This window comes from Phalacrocorax aristotelis, chromosome 19, assembly GCF_949628215.1.
Source record: "Phalacrocorax aristotelis chromosome 19, bGulAri2.1, whole genome shotgun sequence".
NCBI classification, from domain to species: domain Eukaryota; kingdom Metazoa; phylum Chordata; class Aves; order Suliformes; family Phalacrocoracidae; genus Phalacrocorax; species Phalacrocorax aristotelis.
The window spans coordinates 9799671-9824117 of NC_134294.1; the positions used below are offsets into that span (position 1 = coordinate 9799671).

At 52.3% G+C, this 24447-nt stretch overlaps 2 long non-coding RNA genes across 3 annotated transcripts; both read left to right on the top strand.

Moving 5' to 3' along the window:
* The first annotated feature begins 898 nt into the window (after positions 1 to 898).
* On the top strand, positions 899 to 23773 carry LOC142066544 (uncharacterized). Its single transcript, XR_012663734.1, has 2 exons — positions 899 to 3664; positions 23579 to 23773. It is a non-coding gene; the product is annotated as an uncharacterized LOC142066544 (long non-coding RNA).
* On the top strand, positions 20480 to 21828 carry LOC142066373 (uncharacterized). Of its 2 annotated transcripts, none has more exons than XR_012663695.1 (3): positions 20480 to 20890; positions 21071 to 21415; positions 21507 to 21633. It is a non-coding gene; the product is annotated as an uncharacterized LOC142066373 (long non-coding RNA). The 2 variants fall into 2 exon arrangements; XR_012663694.1 differs by lacking the exon at positions 20480 to 20890 and adding an exon at positions 21758 to 21828 and having other exon boundaries at positions 20914 to 21415; positions 21507 to 21547.
* Positions 23774 to 24447: the final 674 nt, after the last annotated feature.

Genomic DNA, 24447 nt, shown 5'->3' on the forward strand with positions numbered 1-24447 from the left:
GAGGGGAAGGAGATCTACCCTCACCAGGGCGCAGATGACGGCTGCCTCCCCGGCTCACCGGAGCTCCCGCTCAGCCTCCCCTGGCCCCCCTTGCCCCGTGCACCTGCCCCCAGCTCCGGCACCTCCCCTGAAGCGTGCTGCGTAGCCCTTGGCCGCCCCCAGGCCCTGTCGTGAAGGCAGCGAGCCGGCCCTCAAGCGCACTGGATTCCCCCTCGGCACAGGGGCCCTTAGCAGTAGCGCAGGGAAGGAGCGGTGTGTCCAGAAGCCCCTGCGGAAGGAGAGGCTTTGGCCAGGGTCAATCGACAGTAATGATGGTTGCTGTTTCTTCTTTCCCTCTCCCAGAGACCGTGCTGAGGACGTGGTTGTCTGTCCTTCCCCCGGGGATGCCGTTGACTGCGGCCGTCTCAGGCTTGCGTGGCTTCTCTCTGCCCGGCCTCGCCGTCCTCACAGCGCAGGGGCGAAAAGGGATAGACAAAGCCCTTCCCGGCTGCAGACAGGAGCTGCCATGCCTGAAGCTGGAGAGGCCACAGAAAGGTAAAGAAGTCGAAGGCCATCTGGCCAGCAGCTGTGTTCTGACTGCAGGCGAGAAAGATCCTGCCTCTCCAGGTGAGGAAGGATTCCTCTTTGTAGTCTGCAGCAGGCCAGGCCGCCAACGTGCACCGCAGGGTCTGTATGCCTAATGCAAAGTGTGGTGTGGCCGTGTAGCACGCGAATGAGCCAGGCTATGTGTCTAGGAAGCCTCATCTCATAAGAGCTGTAAGACACCCATGCGTTCTCTTTAGGTAGAGGACAGCCAAGCAACCGGAGTTTCAGAAGGGGAAGGGAGGAGACAAGGAGAAAGAAGCATCTCAACTGGCAGATTCTCCCTCCAGCGCTGAGAGCAAGAGCTGTGGTGAGTCCTGGGCCTTTGGGCCCTGTTGCCCCTCTTCTGTGTCCTAGGCCCTCTGGGTCCCTCTCCTGGCTCCCTCTCTTTCCCATGCTACTGTGACTTTTCTTCTGCCTCCCTGTACCTCTCTATTTTGGCCTGCTCCCTCTTTTCTCTCCCTTTAGCTCTCTTGTTATTGGTCCCTTTTCTTTTTGTATCTGTGCATCTGTCCTGCTCCCTCTCCCTCCTTTTTTCCGTCCTCTGTCTCTGTCCTGCATCCATCACTGTTTGTTTTCCATCCCAGCATGCTGCTCCCTGTCCCTCTCTTTTGCAGCATCCTGCTTTCTGGCTCCCTGTTCCTCACCTGTTTTCTGTATCGCTCTGTCCTTCCTCCTGTCTTTCCTTGTCCCTCTGGCCTTCTACCCATAACTGGCTTTTTCTTTTTTTCTCCACCTCTCTGCCTTCGTCCTGTCACTCTCCTCCTTCCTCTCTCTCTCATGTTTCTTTCTCCATCTCTGCCCTATTCCATGTCCCTTTTCTCTTATTCTCTCTGTCCTCCATCCTCCCCCTAGCATGTATCTCCATACCGCTGCTCATTCCATCATTTCTTGCTATATCCCCCTGCCCAGCTCACTGTATCATTATTCCCCTCTGTCCTGCTCCCTGGCCTTTTTTCTCATCTTGCAGCCCAGTGCTGCTTTTTCTTTCTCCATCTTTTTGTCCTGATCTGTGTGTCTCTTTCCCATGCTCACTGCATCCCTCTAGCTTGTTCCCTATCTTTTTCTCCCTCCCCCTCCCTCCTTATTCCTCTTGTTCAGTCTCTCTCTCGATCTATCCGTTCTGCTCCCTGCTCATAATTTTCTCTCTCTTTCCTGCTGTCCTGCTCCCTGACCCTGCTTTTCTTCTGCCATGATCCTGCAGGGCTCCTCATCCCTTTTTAAAATTTATTTATCCATCTCTCTATGCTTTTTCTTGTACCTTTATTTCTCTGCTCCTCAGCCCTTCTCCCTCACTTTATTTTTCTTTCTTTCTGTTCCTCTGTCCTGCTCCCCTTCGCTGTGTTTTCATTTTCTGTACCTGCTGCTCAAGTAACAACTGCTGAGTTGTCCCAGCCGAAGTGTGAACATACAGGCACTGAGCCCCAGAGCAGACTCACTCCTGGGACTTAGATGTGTTAACGAATAAACAATTTCTGTCTCCTTTGCACTTGTGGCTGTGTTTGCAGTCCTTTGTACTTGCTGAGTGGCTGTCAGAGTCCAGGGGAGCAGGTTACACAGTGGGTGCCAGGGGCCATGGCTGCCGCTGTGGGCTGGAGGGAGCCCCGGGGAGGGGCAGTGAGGCTGATGGTGATGGCCCCTCTGTGTAAAAAGGCTGCAGCCCCAGGGAATGGTGCTGCTGGGGCATGCCTGCCTGAGCCTGCTGACAAGCTGCAAGGATGTTTCCAACCCACCAGTGCAACGGGCTGACACTTAGTTGGAATCAAGCCCCATCAGGGCAGGCTCCAAGGATTTTCTACGAGCTGGTGCAGGGGAAGCAGGAAGATGGCTGTCCCCTCACCCCTCTGGGTACCTGGAGACCCTCCCACCCCCTGAAAAAGGCACTGGGTGCCTTCCTAATGCAACAAAACTCCCCCAGCCCCGCTCACCCCAGGAGCTGCCCCCAGCTCCAGCCCCTCCCTTGAAGCCTGTCCTGTAGCCACCGACTACCCCAAACCCTGCCCTCACAGCAGCAAGCTGGCCCTTGAATAAGCTTTATTCTCCATAAAGGCAGGTGCTGTAAGCATCAGTGTGGGGTAAGAGCAGCGTCTGCAGCAGCTCCTGCAGAAGGAGAGGTTCCTGCCTGAAGAGAGCCAGTCATCACTGTTGGTGCAGCTCTTCTCTTTACACTGTCAGTTTTAAAAGTTTCTTTAGACATATGTCTCTCTCTTGCTAGCTTCCTGGCCTTATTTCATAATTCTCACCTGTGTGAATTGTACCCCATTGCTTTTTGAATTTTCTTTCTATTTCTCCCTCTGCCTTCCTCCTTGTCCCTATATTAAAATTCTTTACTGTTTTCTGTACCCTGCTGCTTTCTAGATTCTCTTTCTGTCTCCCCCTGTATCCTCGTTATTTCTTAACGTTTTCCTATCTGTCCTGTACTTTTTAAGCTCTCTTTCTATGTCTCCCTCTACCCAGCTCACTGTCCCTACGTTTTAACTCCTCCCTTTAGCTGGGGAAGGGCCTGCCCAGGCGCGCCTGCCTGAGGGAGGCGACGAGGGGAACTGCCTGATGAGGCGACGGGGCGGGGGGTGGTGCTGAGCCCGCTGGCCCCACCCTCCTTAAGCGACAGGCCCCGCCCCCTGGCGATGGCGCGGGGAGCGGAGGGTGCTCGCTCGGGCCCCCCTCTTAGTGACAGCCCCACCCTATTGACACAGCCGGGGGAGCGTGCCAGGCGCCACTGCTCCCCCTCAGTGACAGGCTCCGCCCCCTGGTGACGGCCCGAGCATATTTATTTCTTTATTCACCCACCCAACCTTTCCTCCGTGCCGTGATCCGCATTGTCACCCGTTTCGGTGAAACTCCGCCCGCCTTCACCCCTCGGGGGGCTCGGCCCGCCCCTTTCGCGGGGCGCTGTGGGAAGGGCGGGGGCGGGGCCCGGGGGTCGAAGAGCCCCAGCCTGGGCTCGGGCAGCTCTTGCTGCCCCTGGGCTCCTCTGGCGTCGGTGCTCCCGTGTTCCCTCGGGCGGTCGCAGCTTTGGGGCTGTCTCAGCCCCCCGGGCAGGCGTGCTCTGGCGTTTAGAGAAGCGGAGGCGTTGCCTGAGGTAAGGATTCCAGAGCTTGGCACTCTTTGGCAGCATCTGTACTAGAAAGGTCCCTTGTGGCCTGCTTTGCTTTTTTTCTCCCGGGATGCTGTTTTGGGCGCTGAGGGGGCGGTGAGGCGGTTTAGTGGTATGGTGTTCTGTTTGGGGATTGGTTTGGGTTTTCTCCTTGAAAGTGCATTTTATTTTGCTGAATTCCTGTGTTTACGGAACCCGGAACCTTGGGGTTTTTCACTAGTTGTGCCGTTTACTGTTTCAGGTGTTGACTTGGTCTCTCGGTAGGCCTGCTAGTGAGATGCTGGGGTAGGGGTTAGGGTGAGCGTGTTGCCTGCGTCTGGGTATGGAGCTTTAGCGTTTCTCAGGAGAGTAGGTGGGATGTCGGGCGCAACGGTCGCCTTGTCTCTCTGGTTCTCTAGGTGCAATAGGTGTTGGTGGCCTCCACACCCATCCTCATTAGAGTGGGGGCAAGCAGAAGTTCACGGTGCTTCCGAGGAGGCTGTCGTTGCGGAAGAGGTCAGCGTTGAGTGGTGTGACACTTTAGCATTTCTTAGGAGAATAGGTGGGATGTCAGGCATAGTGTCCCTCAGGGTAGGGAGCAGCTTTTGTTTATCGCCTGCAGAATGTGGTGTTGTCTGTAAAACCTTTGCAGCTGCGGCAGGCCCCTCGCAGGTGATAAGTATCAGGGCTTCCCTTATTTTGTGGGCCTGTAGCAGATCCCGGTGCCTGTGAGAACATGGAAGAAAGGAGGTGCTCGCAGAAGGCAGGGCAGACCTTGGAAGAGCAGCAGTCGAGCCAGGGGCTCCACCCCTGCCCGTACAGGGCAGGAGCTATCGGGAAGGGCTGGGGTTCCTTCCCTAACCACTCAGGAGAAGAGAAGGGGGGTCTAAAATGTTCAGAGCAGAGGATGTTTGGGAAAGGAAGGTGGGTTCCTCAGCCTTTCTCAGGGTGGTTTTGCCCTTGGATTTGGGTGTTGGTGAGTCCTCTTCTGTTTTGGTCTCTCGGCAGCCGGTGTGAGGTCATGACATGGTCATGAGAGACATGGCGTAAACTGTCCAGGCCTCCGCATCGCAATGCGCAGGGCTGAATGTCAGACGAGTCTCATCTTGGGATGCGTGAGGTATGTTAAGGTACATGAAGATGTACGCTCTGGAACTCCGAGGTCTCTGTTGTTCTGTGCTTTTTACGTACTTTGTTCCCTGACTTAATTTTTGCATCCATCCCTTCACAGTCCATCTGGATGTCATGGTTGTTGTTACTTAGAGGCGTTGACTAGTCCCTTGTTTCTAGCACAGGCTTGCGTTGCTGTCTTCCCTGGAACTTGCTGGAGAAGAGGATGTGTGTTCTCTATGCTCGTGACAATCTCCAGCCGGGGGTCTGTCTCTTATTGCAGTCCCAGGCACACAAGCTTTTTCTGCAATTCCCTTTTTGCCTTTTCCTTATGTGTCCAATGAGGTTTGCTCCAGTATCAGCGATGGCAGTTATGCTCTTTTCTCGTTTACCTATTGTGTTTAGCACCTGTTTCTGTAGACACAAGGTGTCCGTTTGAGATCTCTGAGTCACTGTGTCCTGCTGTTGAGCGAAGGTGAGCAGAGGGTGTCGTGGGTTGTGATGGAGGAGGGTGGTTGGTCGTTTTGGTTTAGTGCTTTTGGGGTCTCTGTGTTGCTGAGTGCACACACGTGACTAGTTAATGCTCTGTTTTGAAAGTGTGAAGGGACTTTCAAAACTACCTACAAAGCGGGATGTCTGCCCCGAGCTCATCGGGCAAGGTGAGCGATGAACAGGAAACCGTAGCAGCGGTTATTTTTGAGGTGTGGAATTGTTTGTGAGCGGGCGGCTACTTCCAGGTGCAGGGGTCACCTTGTCTCTCTGGTTCTGTAGGCACCGTAGGTGGCGGCGGCCACGACATCCAGCCTCATTGGAGTGTGGGCGAGCGGAAGTTCACGGCGCTTCCGAGGAGGCTGTTGTTGCGGAAGTGAGTGGTGTGACGCTGAGTGATGGCACTGCACATTTGGAGATGATGAAGAGTATCCGTGTGACCGCAGCCCCATCCTACATAGCCTGTGTGGCCTTTTCAAAGGATGGCTTTTGAGCTCCCGGATTTGGAAGGGAAGCTGAGGGGCCGATGCTGTCTTTGTGCGGGTGGCCGGTCAGTTGGGGAAGCGCAAGTGGGGCGGGCAGGGGTTGTAAAATCAGACCGATCAGAGATGGGAGACATTAGGGCCAAGAGAGGGCATGGGGTCCTCTCGGCAAAACATGAGTGTCTGCTGGGCAGGGTGGTCTCAGGCTTAGTCTGTGTTACTGTGTGATTTTTGTAGTTTGTCCTCTGTGTCCCTTACCATACTTTACTCAGGTCTCGATGTCTCTATTGTTCGATCTCTCTGTAGGGCACATTGGTAGCAATATTTGAGGGTCTCGCGAGCCTTGGCTCATCAGCATAACACTGAGAGCTTCCTTGCCCGCATTATTTGTCTAATGTGCAGATCTGTCTTGTGTGTCTCTAATATTAGAACCTTACAGATGGTCATCTTTCTGGAGTAGTGACTAAGGCAGCCTCAGCATTGCTGCTGAAGAGCAGTCTGGTTACCCGGAGCCCTTTTCTGGGAAGTGTTCCCTGCATCTTAATGTTCTCGGGTCTTTAAGCCTGTCTTGTCGTGCATCCGTCCGTCTTGCCAGTTTTGGAGTTGCTGTTTACTCACAGGCGATTATCTACAACTTCTCTGTGGATGCTGTAGATTCTTCATGGCCCCATCGATCTTCTCGCCTGATGGCATCTCCAGGAGCCAGTCTTCTTGGTGAGAGTTTTCTTAGGTCCCTGGGTCACAAGATTTGTAGTTTGTTTGCAGCGTTGATCTGTGCACGTCTGTCGGAGGTGCTCTCGGCGGGGGTGTAGCAATGCAAGAGTTAGGGAAAGAGTAGCTATAAGAGCGTATGATTAACGTTAATATGTGTAGACTGTTTTGGCAAAGCCCGTACAACCCTCGTTGGAGCGAGTGGCTGTTGGCAGCGGGTGAGGACAGTGATTTCCGTAGCGTTTTGTGGGTGCCGAGGGGGTGACCGTAGCTGTCTGGGAGAGGCAGCTAGAGTGCTAGCTGAGCAGAGGGCATCTCTCAGCTGTTCAAGCTTGTATGTGCGAGGGCTTAACGTTTGATTTAATGCATTTCCTTTAACGGCAGGCTGTAGTTGGGCTCTAGACGGTATTCCTACGTGGGCGCAAGAGCTGTGGAATGGTTAAGCTGTTGCTGTGCCTCCAGGTGACTTGTTCAGTAACACTGTTTTTCCAGGTGCAGATGGATGAGTCGTGCAGGGCAACGGAGGAGAGCCCAGGGGAGCGCTGTAAGAAGGTGAGCCTGTGTGTAGTACTGGAGGGAAGATGTGACTGATGGCTATAGGGCTCCATTATGGGTTTTACTCTTTCATTTTTTTTTGTGATCTGAGGGTGCTAAGCGATGAGCCGAGCGTGATCTAGGCCCTGGAGGTGAGTCAGGCAAGGTGACCAGTGCTTGGTGGGCTGGAGTAGGGGTTATCTCTCAGGTGCGGCATTGTTGGTGATGTTATAAGCAACCCATGTTGTTTGGGTCTTACAGCTGGTATGCAAGCCTCAAGGCAGCAAGCTGAACTGATGGAGGCTGGGTGGGCGAGGTGTTGAGGTAAAGGAGTGTGAGATGGGGATGGGTGTGGGTAACTTGAGACTTCTGGAGTATATCAGCATGTGCGTTTTCCCTTGGGTTTTTGCAGGTGCTGCACCAGACTCAAAGGGGTGGTGCCACATGGCGATGAGAGATTGGAGGATGTGAGGCAGTTGTTGTCGTGGCTGTCATTTAATAGCAAGGTGTTATAGAGCAACTCAGTTGAAGCGTTTCTCTTTGGTTTTGCAGGTTCTGTGCTGGCTGCTTTTGGAATTGGATGACTGTTTGTGGTGAGCTGTGTCTCAGAGGAGGCAGTGGAGGTGGTTATTTCTTGCATGCGCAATGGTCATTCTGTGTCTCTTGGTATCCTACGTAGGCGCCCCAAGCAACGACAAGAGCGGTGGCCAATTCTGGAATTGTTGTGGAGTACGGAGAGGAATGCTGTGGTGTGTGTGAGGTGGGGAATGTTGTGGGAAGTGGCTGCGGTGTAATGCTGACTGGCAGCACTCTTCAGCCTTGTTTTAGGTTGTGTGTGGGTTTTCTTTTCCGGATGATGAAGAGGCACCTGGCAACTGCGAGATTATTCGTTGGGCTGACTGCTTATTCTTTTTGAGGATGGATTGAGCTTTCTGGCCCTCTGAAAGCTATGTTGAGGCAGGGGTGCTGGGGAAGGGGTCAGGGCAGGGAGGGGCTTTAAAGATAGCGTAGGGGAGTGGGCTGTCCAGGAAGCGGTCCCCTTTAGGGCAGGTAAGGGGAGCGGGTTCCTCTTCAGCACGAGGTTAGTTTGTGTTGGGCAGGGCGGTTCCGGTCTCTGTGTGTTGTTGTGTACTTTGTGTGGTCTGTCTTGTGTGTCTTAGACCTTTCTCGGGTCATGATGCTCCCTGTGCTATCAAGGGGCACGGCATGCGCCTCTGGCACAATCCCTAGGCCTGGATCAGCTGCGCCCATCAGGTGATTCTTTTTTACGTTACAAGTTTAAAGCGTGGATTGGTCTGACATCTCAGATGTTTCCCAACGGTCATCTTGTGCGGCATCGTTCCTGGCTGCGTGAGCAGCTCTGCTCTGTAGCTGTCCATTTTCAGGGAGTGGGATTTCTTCCCTGCATCCTTAGGTTCTTAGGTATTGAATCCGGGCTTCTTGCGCATCCATCCTCTGCATTCGGAGAGGAATGTCTTGTTACGGGCCATGATGCTCTGCTGTTTTTCTGGGGCTGCCTTAGGGCCTCCTCATGTCACCATCAGGGTCCCTCAGGTGGTCTTGCCGGACAGAGTTTTCTGTCTGGGTGTCCGTTGTTCTTGTTGGGAGTTTTCTGTCGTAGTTGGGGTGCATTGTTTGCAGTGTTCTGTGTAGCATTGATCCGTGCCTCTGTGTGTTTGGCTTGGAGCCGCCCTGCCTGGGGGTGTAGAGTCAGCGGTAGGTGGTCTAGTGATGAAAGTGTCTGGCTGATTTGCTGATATGCCTAGGTTGCTGAGGCAAAGCGTGTGCAGTCATTTCCGATCGAGTAGGTGTCTGCAGTGGGAGAGGACAGTCATTTCCTCTGCAGCACTTTGTGGGTTCAAGGGGATGACTGTAGCTGTCTCGAAGAGGCAGCTAGAGTGCTAGCTGAGCAGAGCACACCTCAAAGCCATTTGAGCTTGTATGTGCGTAGGGCTTTATATTAGATTTAATTTATTTCTTTCAATGGCACACTGTAGTTGGGCTCTAGATGGTATTCCTACATGGGCACAAGACCTGTGGAATTCGTTATGCTGTCTATGTGTCTACGTGTGGGTGACTTGTTTGATCATACTGTTTTTGCAGATGCTGCAGGATGAGCTGTGCGGGGTGTCAGAGCAGATCCGAGTAGAGCACTGTAAAAAGGTGAGCTGTTGTGTGGTGTATATAGAGGGAAGACATGACTGATGGCTCTGTCTCCATTATGGTATTTTCATTTGAGGGTGCCATGTGACGAGCCAAACATGATCTGGGCACTGGAGGTGAGTCGGGCAAGGTGAGCGGTGATGGGTGGGCTGAAGAGGCTCTTTGTGAGGTGTTGTGTTGCCTGTGAAGTTATGAGCTACCCATGTCTGGGTCTTACAGGTGGTGGGCAAGGCTTAACGCGACAATCAGAGCTGATGGAGGCCAGGTAGGTGAGCTGTTGGGGTAAAGGTGTGTGAGATGGGGATTGGTGCAGGTATCCTGACACTTCTGCAGTATCTCAGCAGATGCCTTTTTGCTTGGGTTTTTGTAGGTGCTCCACAGAGGCTTCAGAGGGGAGGAGTGGGTGGAAGGCTGATGAGAGATCTGAGAAGGTGAGGCAGTTGTGGGCCAGGATGTTGTTTATAATACGGTTTTTACGACAACTCTATTGAAGCAGTTATCTTCAGTTTTGCAGGTTCTGTGCTGGCTGCCTGTTGAAGAATTTCGGGAGACGGTGGGTACCACTAGGTTTGCTTTATTAATCACAACTCAGAGTTGGGCCATCACCTCAGTGTGTGGCAATTAACACGACACAGCCTTCAGGTTACAGAGGTTTCCCTGATAATTATGTCATTGTCAAAATCCATCATAAGCTTCCACTGTGTTCTCAATACCTCGTTTTTCTGGTCAGTTAAAAGTTCTTATCTTTCCACCTTCAGCAAGTTCTTGTCGTCACGGTCTCGGGTCTGCTTCTGGTTGTGAGCCTTATTGGTCCATTATTGGTCCTTTGATCTCCTCCTTAGAATGTCTGCCCAATGTCTTGTTTTAAGTTTCCTAGAAGTTAACCTTCCAACCCTTATATTTATCTACTTATTCATCTACATACCTGATCTATATACATATATTTAGTTAATAGAGATATTACAATCAGCACTTAATCTTAGTGTCTAACTCTAGCTCTCTATATTTATTCTTTCTATTGATTAGTTCTGCTGGTGATTAATCCAGCCATGGCTGGGGCTATAGAGGGGCCAGAACGAGCAGTACTCTGCATGGACCAAAAAGAATAGTTATACACCTGTGATCACACAACTAGTATAACAATATTGAATACATTCATTTATCTCTTTCTTATTCTAAACACTTATTCTAAATATCTAAGTATAGTATCTTTTAATACTGTTCCCCTGCATGCTTCGGTACAGCCAAACACATTAGCATATCTGCTGGTCCTTTTTGGTAGCCCTATGTATTGCAACACCGGGAATTTGATTTGTGTGGTTTTTTGTTATGGTATTTTTTTTTCCCCAAAAAAAGTAAAACCATATCGGGGATCTCTTCACTCACCAATTCTTCTATCATAAATGAAAGTTTTAAAAAAGCTAACATTGATTTACGATGTGACTCGCGCTGTTTCAGCTGTAACTGCCAAGCAGATGTAGGGTACGATTTGTTAGGTGTACTTAAGCAGGTAGGTATTTGTTGTAAATATTTAATGAGGGGCGACTGAATGTTGGGGGGCGGGGGGGTTTCCTGCCGGTATTTTGAGGGAGCGCTCTTAAGTATTTTATTTCAGTCTCGCTTTCGATGCGCGGTTCCCTGGCAGTTCAGCAGCATCTCTTGGGCGGGGCAGCTGGGCGGACGTCCCTCCCGACTCCGTAACACGCCAAAACCCCCCAGTCACGTTGCTGCTGTGTATTTTGGAGATAGATAATCTTATGGCGGGTGTGAACGGCTGTGCGAGTTAAATGAACGCAGAAGGAAAATGGAGAGCTTTTATAGCCTAGACGCTCATATTGGATGTGCGTAAACACGCGCCCGCCTTCTCAGCACAAAGTGAATTACTGAGATTTATTCTTAATTTTTTACGTTACTCTCTCAAGTTTGACACACTTCACTTCAGGCTTCATTGAGCCAGGCAGCAAGACGTGCGGCGGCAGGGCGAGGGCTGTAGCTGCTGCGGTGGATCTGTAAGCGGAGGTTCCGGTACAACTTTGCCCCGCAGCCTCACGGGGTTATCTCCCCGCAGCGGTGCCGTAAGGAAGGGATGAGACGTTTTCCAGCACCAGCCAGACCGTTCAGTGTTACGCAAAGAATCTGTTCAAAATGGTATCGGTTAGTCTTAATACTGTTTTCAAGTATTCCAATCACTCTAGCTTTTAAAGGATGTGTTGTGTTTTGAGATGACCCGTTTGCCTAGAATCTTGCTGCGGCTCAATTTCCTTCCTATCCCTTATGCTGACTGAGCTCCTCCATTTTCTTCTGTGCTATTTTATTAACATGCTGAAATATAGTTTGGGATTTCTGTTTTTCAGATGTCTTCTAAGTGTCTCGTGATGCTCAAGAGATGCCCCCCGGCCCGGGTTTGCCTGCCGGTCGTTAAGCGTGGTGAAGGTAAGGGGCCATCCCTCTGCCTGGGGGCTCCTGGCTCTGTCTCCAGCAGGTGCCCCGCAGGTGCGGCCGCGAGGGCTGCCTCGGGAGGGAGAGTCGGGGCCCCCAGGGACCGGGGCTGTTTGTCGCCCCGGGGAGCCCGTCCCAGCGTGGGAACAGAGTGGGAGCATGGCCGAGCAGAGCCCGAGAGAGACGTGACACCGTCCTCTGGCACGCTCCTGCTTTGCTGTGGGGTGGCCGCCAGCCTGCGGACAGGGGCTGGGGGGGCTGCAGCTGTTTGGGGGGCTGCCCCACGTTTTAGATTTTAGCAGAGCTCCCCCTTTTTTGGGGGGTGGGGGGTGTGTGTGCGTGTGTACCTTTGTAAATGGCACTATTAAAGTAATGAGCTGCAGGTTGGAGCAGATTCCCTTGTCTAGTGCCCTTCTTGGGGGTGAATAAAATTGGGGGAGTCCCGGGGGGTGTGTGATGATGTCATGTGGGGCACCCCAGTGTCACTGGGGGAGCTGATAATGCGTCAGGGGAACAGGTGAGCGGGGGCGTCATGTAGGGGTTCCCCCCCAAAAAGGGGGGTTGCAGCCCCAAAATGCCTGAAAATTCAGGGGGGCTATTACAAAAACCTCTTATTTTATATATATTGAAATGTAATATTAATTTATAGATGTATAAAGGGATTTTAAAATAAGAACTTATCTCTCCTATGTTATATAATGGATTTCAGGATACAAAAATTCTACATCGAGATACAGGGTTTTAAAACACAAAAGTAACTCGACTGTCTATATATCTAAATTAAAAAATAAAGGAGTTTAAAACGAAGAAAAAGGATAGATGAAGGAATTCAAAGCAGAAGAAAGTCGACTAGAGCGAGCATCTACGCTTAGTGTGTGTTACATAGTCTAAGCAGATGTGTAATCTAAATAGAGGTTATATAGAGTGAAATAAGCCTAGGTATAACTGTAAGTAGATGTCTAAATAGAGAAGTCGAAAAAGATTGAAGTGTCAAAGGGTAAGTAAGCAGATAGCTAGTCTAAATAGGTGGTTTATATACGTGTTAATATGGAAGTCTAAACAGGTATGTGTAAATAGATATTCTGTGTAAGTGTAAATAGCCTAAATAGGTGTAAGTGTACATATAATAGCTAAGTCTAAACAGGTATTGTATGTAAATGTAAATAGATAGTATATATAAAATATAGATGTACTCTGTAAGGATGTGTAAGTAGACACACAAGTGCAAATGTCTATGCTATATAAGGCTTTAAAATGCAAAGAAACCATGTTGATAGAGATGTTTATAGAGAGGATTTAAAAATTAGACACACACCCCACTGCCACCCCCCAATCAACTGAAGGCACAAAAGCGCTTTCAAATGCTGCCCCTTCCCCGTTCTCCTTCATCCATCCCGATTTGGGGCCGATTCCCCCAAATGGGGACTTCCCCCTCTGGGGCTGCGTAGGCAGCCTGGGAGCTGCTGCCAGGGCAGACAAACACCCCAAAGCCCCCAAGTCTGGGTCTGCAATGGGGGGTGAAAAACCCCAAACAGACAAAACACCCAAACAGGTTTGGGGGAAGGAAAACAATTGGGGGCTCCTGGGAAAGCCCACTCCTGCTGGGTTTGTGCAGCTTGAAAGGAGGAAAAAAAAAAAAAGGTGGTGGTGGGGGAACCCCACTAACCATTCTCATGCACAAAACCAGGAGCAAAAATCACCGATTTCTGTGTTGTGGAAAGGGCCAAAGAGCGCTCTCTGTCCTGTAGCCTGTGGCTCCTTTTTCTTTCTCCGCCTCTCTCTGCCTGGCTCTGGCTCCGTTTTTTTTTATTCCTCCTGCTCTGTCCTGTAGCCTGTCGGTGTTTTGTCTTTCTCTGGCTCTCTTGGTCTGACTCCCTGTGTTACCGAAAAACGCGGTAAAATCGGAAACAACTCCTCAACGCCAATTTAGTATTAAAGAGCAGGCATTCTTTATGCACAGGGGATCACTCCTCCTGGCGTGCGTACCTCACACACCTTTCCCGTACAATTTATAGATTAAAATTTTACATACTCATACATAGTCATTATTGTCCTGTCTAGCGATGGGTACAAACTTGCTCGTTCCATATGTAAATCACTGCGCGGGCTTGGTTATCCTCTTCCGTTGTTCTCTTCTGAGTAGGTGGTGTTACTTGGGTCGGTGGTGGTCTGTGAGTCGGTGGTCGTGATCTCCCCCTGCCGGAATTACCTTTTACCTTCTTGGCTCTTAATCTTGGCAGTCTTGGCTAGTTTTCTCATCCTGCTCCACGAAACCGCGTTTTGTCGTCCTTTTCTGACAGAAGCACGTTGTCTGTTGTTCTGCTGACATTAACGATCGCCTAGGGACTAAAATGCAGATCAACAGGTGCGCTGATTCGTACGCTCCGTGTTCCCGTAATGGAACACCGTCTCTGGTTGGTTGATTTCATCGCTTTGGTTACACCTGTTCCTGTTGTTCAGTTTCTTCTTTTTTGGCTTTGTGTGATTCTCTCTGTGATTCTGTTTTTCTCTGCCTCGCTTTTCCCAGCTCCTCTAGTCCCTCACTTTGAATGCCCGTTATCCTTCACCAGCTCACTCTCCCTTGGTTGCCATCCCCATTTCTGAATTCCTCCTGCTTTGCCACGTAGCCCGTGACTTTTTTCTTAATCTCTCTCTGCCTCAACGCTCCCGCCGTGCTTTTTAATTCGTCTGCTCTGCTCTGTACCCTGCTACTGTTCTTGCCTTTCTGAGTCCTTCTCTGTCCAGCTCCCTTTCCCTATTCATGAATTCCTGTTCTTCCTGCAGCCACCGCTGTTCCCTGTGATCTCCGTCTCTCTCTGTCCAGCTGCCTGTCCCTAGCTTTTAATTCCTGCCTCTGCCCGCTGTAGCCCGTCTAGATTTTTCTCTCGGCCTCTCTCTCTGTCCGGCTCCCTCTCTCTGTGTTCTAATTCCACGTTCTCTGTCACGTAGACCCGTGCTATTTGTTTGTCCTCATCTCTCTCTGTCCAGCTCCTTGCTGCAATGTTTTATTTCCTCATTTCCTCCCTCTCTGTCTCTGTAGCCCATTGCTGTTGTGTTTGGTTTTTTTTTTTCCACTTGTTTCTTCATTTGTCTCTGTCTGCCTCCCAGTGCCTGATCTTTAATTCCTCCTTCCCTGTAGGCCGCTGTTGCTTTTTTCCGTTCTACATTGTGTTCTCTTTGGTCTCCTGTTCTTATTCATCGATTCCCTCCTCGCTGCCCTGTGGCTTGTCCCCATTTATTGTTGCCTCTCTCTCCCTCTCTCTGGCTTCTTGCCCCTGTTTTTAAAATTCCTCCCTCTCTTCTCTCTTCCCTGTTGGCCGTGTGATCTTTAGCCTTTCTCCACCTCTTTCTGCCCAGCTCTCTGCGTCTATTCATTAATTCTTCCCTCTCTGCCCTGTAGCCTGTAGCTTTTGTCCTTTCTCCATCTTGCTGTCTCTGGCTTCCCCATGACCCTAATTTAGAATTGTTTCTCTCTTCTTTCTGTACGCATTGCGATTCCTTTTGCTCCCCATCTCCCTTTGTTTTTTGTTTGTTTGTTTTTTTTTGTTGTTGTTTTTCTGGCTCCCTGTTCCTAATTGTTAATTCTCTGCCTTCTCATGCTCTGTACCACGTAGCCCCATGGTTTGTTTTGTGGTGTTCCCTCCCGGATCCCTCCCGGTTCCCTCCCAGTTCCTTCCCACTACATCCCAGTACATCCCGGTTCCCTCCCAGTTCCTTCCCACTACATCCCAGTACATCCCAGTTCCCAGCCCGTACATCCCAGTTCCCTGCCAGTTCCTTCCGAGTACATCCCAGCTCCCTGCCAGTACATCCCACTACATCCCGGTTCCCTCCCAGTGCATCCCGGTTCCCTCCCAGTGCATCCCGGTTCCCTCCCAGTGCATCCCGGTTCCCTCCCAGTGCATCCCAGTATATCCAGGGTGCATCCCAGTATATCCAGGGTGCATCCCAGTTCCCTCCCAGTACAATCCAGTAGATCCCGGTACATCCCAATTCCCTCCTAGTTCCCTCCCAGTACAACCCAGTAGATCCCGGTACATCCCAATTCCCTCCCAGTTCCACCCAGTACAACCCTGTACAAGCCTGTCCATCCTAGTTCCTCCACAGTACATCCCAGGACATCCCAGCACATTGTAGTGCCTCCCAGTACATCCAGTTCCCTCACAGTTCATCCCCGTACATCCCAATTCCCTCCCGGTTCACTCCCACTTCTTTCCCAGTGCCTCCCAATACATCCCAGTTCCCTCCCATTACATCCTGGTACTGGGAGGCACTACAATATGCTGGGATGGCCTGGAATGTACTGTGGAGGAACTAGGATGTACAGGCTTGTACTGGGTGGAACTGGGAGGGAATTGGGATGTACCGGGATGAACTGGGAGGGAACTGGGTGTGAACTGGGACATACTGGGATGTACTGGGAGGGAACTGAGAGGCAACTGGGACGTACTGGGAGGGAACTGGGATGTAGTGGGATGTACTGGGAGGGAACTGGGATGTACTGGGAGTGAACTGGGAGGGAACTGGGATGTGTTTGGATGTACTGGGAGGGAACTGAGTGGAAACTGGGATGTACTGGGATGTACTGGAACAGAACTGTGAGTGAACTGGGTGTGAACTGGGACATACTGGAATGTACTGGGAGGGAACTGGGGTGTACTGGGATGTACTGGGAGGGAGTTGGTCTGTACTGGGATGTACTGTGAGGGAACTGGAATGTACTGGGAGGGAAGTGGGACGTACTGGGATGTACTGGGAGGGAAGTGGGACGTACTGGGATGTACTGGGAGGGAACTGCGATATACTGGGAGGGTACTGGGATGTACTGGAACGGAACTGGGTGTGAACTGGGAGGGAACTGGGAAATACTTGGAGGGAACTGGAATGGACTGGGAGGGAACATGGGACGTACTGGGCCGTACTGTGAGGGATCTGGGATGTACTGGGAGGGAATTGGTCTGTACTGGGAGGGAACTGGGAATTACTGGGAGGGAACTGGGACGTACTGGGAGGGAACTGGAACGTAATAGGAGGGAGCTGGAATGGACTGGGAGGGAACTGGGACGTACTGGGAGGGAGCTGGGATGTACTTGGATGTACTGGGAGGGAACTGGAATGTACTTGGAGGGAACTGGAATGGACTGGGAGGGAACATGGGATGTACTGGGCCGTACTGTGAGGGATCTGGGATGTACTGGGAGGAAACTGGGATGTACTGGAACGGAACTGGGAGTGAACTGGGAGGGAACTGGGGTGTGCTGGGATGTACTTGGAGGGAACTGCAATGTACTTGGAGGGAACTGGAATGGACTGGGAGGGAACTGGGACGTACTGGGAGGGAGCTGGGATGTACTGGTCCGTACTGGGAGGGAGCTAGGATGTACTGTGAGGGATCTGGGATGTACGGGGATGCCCTGGGATGTACTGTGGAGGAACTAGGATGTACAGGCTTGTACTGGGTGGAACTGGGAGGGAATTGGGATGTACCGGGATCTACTGGGTTGTACTGGGAGGGAACTGGGTGGGAACTGGGATGTAATGTGAGGGAACTGGGATGAACTGGGAGGGAACTGGTAGGGAACTGGGATGTACTGGGATGTACTGGAACGGAACTGGGAGGGAAGTGGGAGGGAAGTGGGACGTACTGGGAGGGAAGTGGGACATACTGGGAGGGAACAGGGACGTACTGTGAGGGAACTGGGATGTACTGGGCGGAAACTGGGACATACTGGAATGTACTGGGACGTACTGGGAGGGAGCTGGGATGTACTTGGATGTACTGGGAGGGAACTGGGAGGGAATTGGGATGTCCTGGGATGTCCTGGGATGGAACTGGAATGTACTTGGAGGGAACTGGAATGGACTGGGAGAGAACATGGAATCTACTGGGAGGGAACTGGGATGTACTGGGATGTACTGGGAGGAAGCTGGGATGTACTGTGAGGGTACTGGGATGTACTGGAACGGAACTGGGAGTGAACTGGGTTTGAACTGGGAGGGAACTGGGGTGTACTGGGATGTACTGGGAGGGAATTGGGATGTACTGGGAGGGAACTGCAATGTACTTGGAGGGAACTGGACTGGACTGGGATGTACTCGTCCGTACTGGGAGGGAGCTGGGATGTACTGGTCCGTACTGGGAGGGAGCTGGGATGTACTGGTCCATACTGGGAGGGAGCTAGGATGTACTGTGAGGGATTTGGGATGTACTGGGAGGGACCTGGGATGTACTGGGAGGCACTACAATATGCTGGGATGGCCTAGGATGTACTGTGGAGGAACTAGGATGTACAGGCTTGTACTGGGTGGAACTGGGAGGGAATTGGGATGTACCGGGATCTACTGGGTTGTACTGGGAGGGAACTGGGATGTACTGTGTGGAAACTGGGATGAATTGGGAGGGAACTGGGATGTACTGGGATGTACTGGAATGGAACTGGGAGGGAACTGGGACGTACTGGGAGGGAACTGGGATGTAGTGGTATGTACTGGGAGGGAACTGGGATGTACTGGGAGTGAACTGGGACATATTTGAATGTACTTGGAGGGAACTGGGATGTATTTGGATGTACTGGGACGTACTGGGAGGGAACTGGGACGTACTGGGAGGGAACTGGGACGTGTTTGGATGTACTGGGAGGGAACTGAGAGGAAACTGGGATGTACTGGGATGTACTGGAACAGAACTGTGAGTGAACTGGGTGTGAACTGGGACATACTGGAATGTACTGGGAGGGAACTGGGTTGTACTGGGAGGGAGTTGGTCTGTACTGGGATGTACTGGGAGGGAACTGGGGTGTACTGGGAGGGTACTGGGATGTACTAGGAGGGAACTGTGAGGGAACTGGAATGTACTGGGAGGGAAGTGGGACGTACTGGGATGTACTGGGAGGGAACTGGGATGTACTGTGAGGGTACTGGGATGTACTGGAACGGAACTGGGAGTGAACTGGGAGGGAAGTGGGACGTACTGGGATGTACTGGGATGTACTGCAATGTACTGGGAGGGAACTGCGATATACCGGGAGGGTACTGGGATGTACTGGAACGGAACTGGGTGTGAACTGGGAGGGAACTGGGATGTACTGGGAGGGAACTGGGATGTACTGGGAGGGAACTGGAATGGACTGGGAGGGAACATGGGAGGTACTGGGCCGTACTGTGAGGGATCTGGGATGTACTGGGAGGGAACTGGGAATTACTGGGAGGGAACTGGGAGGGAACTGGGACGTACTGGGAGGGAACTGGAACGTAATAGGAGGGAGCTGGGATGTACTGGAATGGACTGGGAGGGAACTGGGACGTACTGGGAGGGAGCTGGGATGTACTTGGATGTACTGGGAGGGAACTGGAATGTCCTGGGATGTACTGGGAGGGAACTGGAATGGACTGGGAGGGAACATGGGATGTACTGGGCCGTACTGTGAGGGATCTGGGATGTACTGTGAGGGTACTGGGATGTACTGGAACGGAACTGGGAGTGAACTGGGTGTGAACTGGGAGGGAACTGGGGTGTACTGGGATGTACTGGGAGGGAATTGGGATGTACTGGGATGTACTGGGAGAGAACTGCAATGTACTGGGAGGGAACTGCAATGTACTTGGAGGGAACTGGAATGGACTGGGAGGGAACTGGGACGTACTGGGAGGGAACTGGGAGGTACTCGGAGGGAACTGGGATGTATTGGGATGTACTGGGAGGGAACTGTGAAGTCCCAGTTCACTCCCACTTCCCTCCCAGTGCCTCCCAGTATATCCCAGTTTCCTCCCAGTACATTGCAGTACATCCCAGTAAATTCCAGTTTCCCCCCAGTACATCCCAGTACATCCCAGTTCCTTCCCAGTACATCCCAGTACATCCCCGTTCCATCCCAGTACATCCCAGTTCCCTCACAGTTCATCCCCGTACATCCCAATTCCCTCCCGGTTCACTCCAACTTCTTTCCCAGTGCCTCCCAATACATCCCGGTACATCCCAGTTCCCTCCCAGTACATCCCAGGTCCCTCCCAGTACTGGGAGGGACCTGGGATGTACTGGGAGGCACTACAATGTGCTGGGATGTCCTTGGATGTACTGTGAAGAAACTAGGATGTACAGGCTTGTACTGGGTTGTACTGGGTGGAACAGGGAGGGAATTAGGATGTACCGGGATCTACTGGGTTGTACTGGGAGGGAACTGGGAGGGAACTGGGATGTACTTGGAGGGAATTTGGATGTACTGGGAGGGAACTGGGATGTACTGGGAGGCACTACAATGTGCTGGGATGTCCTGGGATGTACTGTGAAGGAACTAGGATGTACAGGCTTGTACTGGGTTATACTGGGTGGAACTGGGAGGGAATTGGGATGTACTATGAGGAAACTGGGATGTACTGGAACAGAACTGGGAAGGAACTGGGGTGTACTGGGTTGTGCTGGGAGGGAATTGGGATGTACTGGAATGTACTGTGAGGGAACTGGGATGTACTGTGAGGAAACTGGGATGAACTGGAACAGAATTGGGAGTGAACTGGGTGTGAGCTGGGACATACTGGGATGTACTGGGAGGAAACTGGGATGTACTGGAACGGAACTGGGTGTGAACTGGGACGTACTGGAATGGTCTGGGAGGGAAGTGGGATGTACTGGGAGGGAATTGGTGTGTACTGGGACGTACTAGGAGGGATTTACTGGGACGTACTGGGAGGGAACTGGGATGTACTGGGATGTGCTGGAACGGAACTTGGAGTGAACTGGGAGTGAACTGGGATATACTGGAATGTACTGGGATTTACTGGGAGGAGACTAGGATGTACTGGAACAGAACTGGGAGTGAACTGGGTGTGAACTGGGACATACTGGAATGTACTGGGAGGGAACGGGGGTGTACTGGGATGTACTGGGAGGGAATTGGTCTCTACTGGGATGTACTGGGAGGGAACTGGGATGTACTGGGATGTGCTGGAACGGAACTTGGAGGGAACTGGGAGGGAACTTGGACATACTGGAATGTACTGGGAGGGAACTGGGGTGTACTGGAATGTAGTGAGAGGGAATTGGTCTGTACTGGGATGTACTGGGAGGGAACTGGAATGGACTGGGAGGGAACTGGGCCATACTGGGAGGGAACCGGGATGTACCGGCATGTACTGGGAGGGAACTGGGAGGGAACTGGGATGTACTGGGATGAACTGGGCGGGAACTGGGAGGGAACTGGCATGTACTGGGAGGAAACTGGGATGTACTGGGATGTACTGGAACGGAACTGGGAGTGAACTGGGACATACTGGAATGGTCTGGGAGGGAACTGGAATGTACTGGAACGTACTAGGAGGGATTTACTGGGACGTACTGTGAGGGAACTGTGATTTACTGGGAGGGAACTGGAATGGACTGGGATGTGCTGGGAGGGAACTGGGATGTACTGGGTGGGAACTGGGATGTACTGGGATGTTGTGGAAAGGAAGTGGGAGTGAACTGGGACATACTGCGATGTACTGGGAGGAAACTGGAATGTACTGGGATGTACTGGAACGGAACTGGGAGTGAACTGGGTGTGAACTGGGACATACTGGAATGTACTGGGATGGAACTGGGGTGTACTGGAATGTACTGGGAGGGAACTGGGGTGTACTGGAATGTAGTGAGAGGGAATTGGGATGTACTGGGAGGGAACTGGGATGTAATGTGAGGGAACTGGGATGAACTGGGAGGGAACTGGTAGGGAACTGGGATGTACTGGGATGTATTGGGAGGGAACTGGGATGTAGTGGGATGTACCGGAACGGAACTGGGAGTGAACTGGGACATACTGGAATGTACTTGGAGGGAACTGGGATGAACTGGGATGTACTGGGAGGGAACTGGGATGCACTGGGACGTGCTGAGAGGGTACTGGGATGTAGCGGGATACACTGAGGGAACTGGGATGTACTGGGAGGGAACTGGAATGAACTGGGATGTACTGGAACGGAACTGGGAGTGAACTGGGACATACTGGAATGTACTTGGAGGGAATTGGGATGAACTGGGATGTACTGGGAGGGAAGTGGGATGTAGCGGGATGTACTGGGATGTCCTGGGAGGGAACTGGGACGTACTGGAATGTACTGGGAGGGACCTGGGAGGGAACTGGCAGGGAACTGGGATTTACTGGGAGGAAACTAGGATGTACTGGAACAGAACTGGGAGTGAACTGGGTGTGAACTGGGACATACTGGCATGTACTGGGAGGGAACTGGGATGTACTGGGATGTACTTGGAGGGAATTGGAATGTACTGGGATTTGCAAAGAGGGAACTGGGATGTAGTGGGAGGGAACTGGGATGTATTGAGAGGGAACTAGGAGGGAACTAGGAAGTACTGGGAGGGAAGTGGGATGTACTGGAAGGCAACTGGGATGTACTGGGATGCACCGGGAGGGAACTGGGATGTACTGGGATGTCCTGGAACGGATCTGGGAGTGCACTGGGAGTGATCTGGGACATACTGGAATGTACTGGGAGTTAACTGGGAAGGAACTGCATGTACTGGGACGTACTGGGTTGGAACTGGGATGTACTGGGATGCAGTGCGAGGGAACCGGGAGGGAACTGGGATGTACTGGGACGTACTGGGATGGAACTGGGATGTACTGGTAGGCTCTTGTATGGAATAGGGATATAGTGGGATGTGCTGGTAGGCACTGGGATATACTGGGATCTACTGGGATGAACTGGGATGTACTGGGCGGCACTGGGAGGGAACTGGGATGTACTGGGATCCATACTGTGTGGCATGTTGGTCATTACTGGGACGGGCTGGTCCATACGGGCGGGCTGATGTCTGACCCCCCTGGCCCCACCCACCTTTGCGACAGGCCCCGCCCCCTGGCGAGGGCCTGGGGGGGCGAGGCCGTGCTCCTGTGCTCCCCAACACCCCCAGGTAGCAACAGGTCCCACCCCCTGGTGACAGCCTGGGGGTGTTGCTGGTGCTGCCTGGCCCCACCCTCCATAGCAAGAGGCCCTGCCCGTGGTGATGGTTCACGGGGCATTGCCAGCGTCCCTTTGGACACACCCCCTTAGTGACAGGCTCCACCCCCTGGCAACGGCCCGGGGGGCGGTGCCGGCTCTCTCCCCTTAGCGACAGGCCCCGCCCCCCGGCAACAGCCCGAGCCTGTGTTTGCTCTGCTCGGGGTGCTCGGTTTGGGTGTTTTCTCTCCCCCCTCCCTCCCGTGCCGGGAACTCCAGGCGGCTCTCGTACGGCTCCCGGGGCCTTCACCCCCCGGGGGGCTCGGCCCGCCCCTTTCGCGGGGCGCTGTGGGAAGGGCGGGGGCGGGGCCCGGGGGCCGAAGAGCCCCAGCCTGGGCTCGGGCAGCTCTTGCTGCCCCTGGGCTCCTCTGGCGTCGGTGCTCCCGCGTTCCCTCGGGCGGTCGCAGCTTTGGGGCTGTCTCAGCTCCCCGGGCAGGCGTGCTCTGGCGTTTAGAGAAGCGGAGGCGTTGCCTGAGGTAAGGATTCCAGAGCTTGGCACTCTTTGGCAGCATCTGTACTAGAAAGGTCCCTTGTGGCCTGCTTTGCTTTTTTTCTCCCGGGATGCTGTTTTGGGCGCTGAGGGGGTGGTGAGGCGGTTTAGTGGTGTGGTGTTCTGTTTGGGGTTTGGTTTTTGCTTTGCTGTTTTTTTTCCCCTCGTGAGATCATTTTATTGTGCTGCTGCAATTCCTGTCTTTACTGAACCCGGAACCTTGGGGGTTTTCACTAGTTGTGCCGTTCACTGTTTCAGGTGTTGCCTTGGCCTCTCAACAGCCGTGGCACAACCTGCAGCGATGCTGCCTCTCCAGGCCCCCGCAGGCCCCGCTTTCTTGTCCAGCCAGGCGGGAAAGCGTGGTTGTTGCAGAAACAGCTACGCCCTGCGACTCCTCCTCAGGTTGTTGGCTCGGCCCCAACAGCGTACAGGCTGCTGAGCTCACCGCCTCCGCGCGGGACGCAGGCGGCCCGGAGAGCTTTACCCCGCGCTATTTCCATCCCCTCTGGGCAGCAGCGGATCCGCCGCTCGAGGGCGAGGAGCTGGGACGACAACGGGCCGCTGCAGACTCTGGTCAGGGTAAGAGGCTGTTCCCTGGGGAGCCGGCGCAGGGGGAGCGGAGGTACGCACGGGCACTTGTCGGTGCCCCTGACCAGTAAAGGGAAGGTTAAATTGTTAGAGTGCAAATAAATACATATTATTTAGGGATGAGTCGTGACTAAATTTAGTCGCACCTATTACTGAACAAACCAGGCAGTCATTATTCCTAATCTGTAATTAAAAAAAATAAAGGCAGCCCTTTTTTATGCTATAAATAGAGTTGCGAGTCATTAATAGCTCAATCTAAATACAGCCGTTACTAAATCAACTGCAGGCATTAATGACTCCTGATCAGAAACAAAATAAGGAAATTTTAGAGTCTAGAATGAAAATCGACCTGGAAAGCTAAATTGGGAGCGGGTAGTACTGAAATTGTAACAGGGCTGTTAGAAAGTTCAGAGGCAGCGACAGCTCCTGCTTCCAACCCAAGCAGTAAACGAAGCTTTAGGTTCTTAAATGAAGAGAAATAAAGGTGAGCTGTTAAACAGTGGCTGGGGTCAAGCGTAGCTATTAAGAAAATTTGCAGGTACGGGTGATTCCTGACCAGAACTAACAATTCCAGAAGTTTTAGATTTAAAAACTACAGAGCTAATGGAGTGCCACAACCGCCCGGATGTAACTGCAGCCGCTTTGGGGGAATGCCCCAGCCCCCCCCAACCACCGCTATTAATTACTGCCAAGGAGAGTGAAAGTGAATGTAGAAGCAGTGCAGGTTGAAATGTGAGCAGTACGCTTTTTCCTAAGTCATCTCTTTGTGTCAGGAGAGGAAAGAAAATGGAAAG